Consider the following 808-nt stretch of genomic DNA (forward strand, 5'->3'; position numbering starts at 1 on the left):
CTTCCTGCAATTGGAGCAAACAATTTTGAGCTTAAACCTCAATTGGTTTCTCTAATGCAACAGAATTGCAAGTTTCATGGACTTCCAATGGAAGATCCTCATCAGTTTTTAGCTGAATTCCTGCAAATCTGTGACACTGTCAAGACTGATGGAGTTGATCCCGAGGTCTACAGGCTTATGCTTTTCCCTTTTGCTGTAAAAGACAGAGCTAGAACATGGTTGGATTCACAACCTAAGGATAGCCTAAACTTATGGGATAAGCTGGTCAGTGCTTTCCTGGCCAAATTCTTTCCACCTCAAAAGATGAGCAAGCTTAGAGTGGAAATCCAAACCTTTAGACAGAAGGAAGGAGAATCCCTCTATGAAGCTTGGGAAAGATATAAGAAACTGATCAAAAGGTGTCCTACTGACATGCTTCCAGAATGGAGCATCATAAGTATATTCTATGATGGTCTATCTGAGTTGTCAAAAATGTCATTGGACCATTCTGCAGGAGGATCTCGTCGCGTGAAAACCCCTGCAGAAGCTCAAGAACTTATTGAAATAGTTGCAAATAACCAGTTCATGTACACCTCTGAGAGGAATCCTGTGAACAATGGAACGCCTCAGAAGAAGGGAGTTCTTGAAATTGATACTCTGAATGCCATATTGGCTCAGAACAAAATATTGACTCAGTAAGTTAATATGATTTCTCAGAGTCTGAATGGATTGCAAGCTGCATCCAACAGTACTAAAGAGGCATCTTCTGAAGAAGAAGCTTACGATCCTGAGAACCCTGCAATAGCAGAGGTGAATTACGTGGGAGAAC

General features: G+C 41.3%; 1 non-coding gene across 1 annotated transcript; it reads right to left on the bottom strand.

The window, feature by feature from the left end:
• Positions 1-309: 309 nt before the first annotated feature.
• On the bottom strand, positions 310-417 carry LOC112761120 (small nucleolar RNA R71). Its single transcript, XR_003181530.1, has one exon. It is a non-coding gene; the product is annotated as a small nucleolar RNA R71 (small nucleolar RNA).
• Between the last annotated feature and the right edge of the window lie 391 nt (positions 418-808).

This window comes from Arachis hypogaea, chromosome 16, assembly GCF_003086295.3.
Source record: "Arachis hypogaea cultivar Tifrunner chromosome 16, arahy.Tifrunner.gnm2.J5K5, whole genome shotgun sequence".
Lineage (NCBI taxonomy): Eukaryota > Viridiplantae > Streptophyta > Magnoliopsida > Fabales > Fabaceae > Arachis > Arachis hypogaea.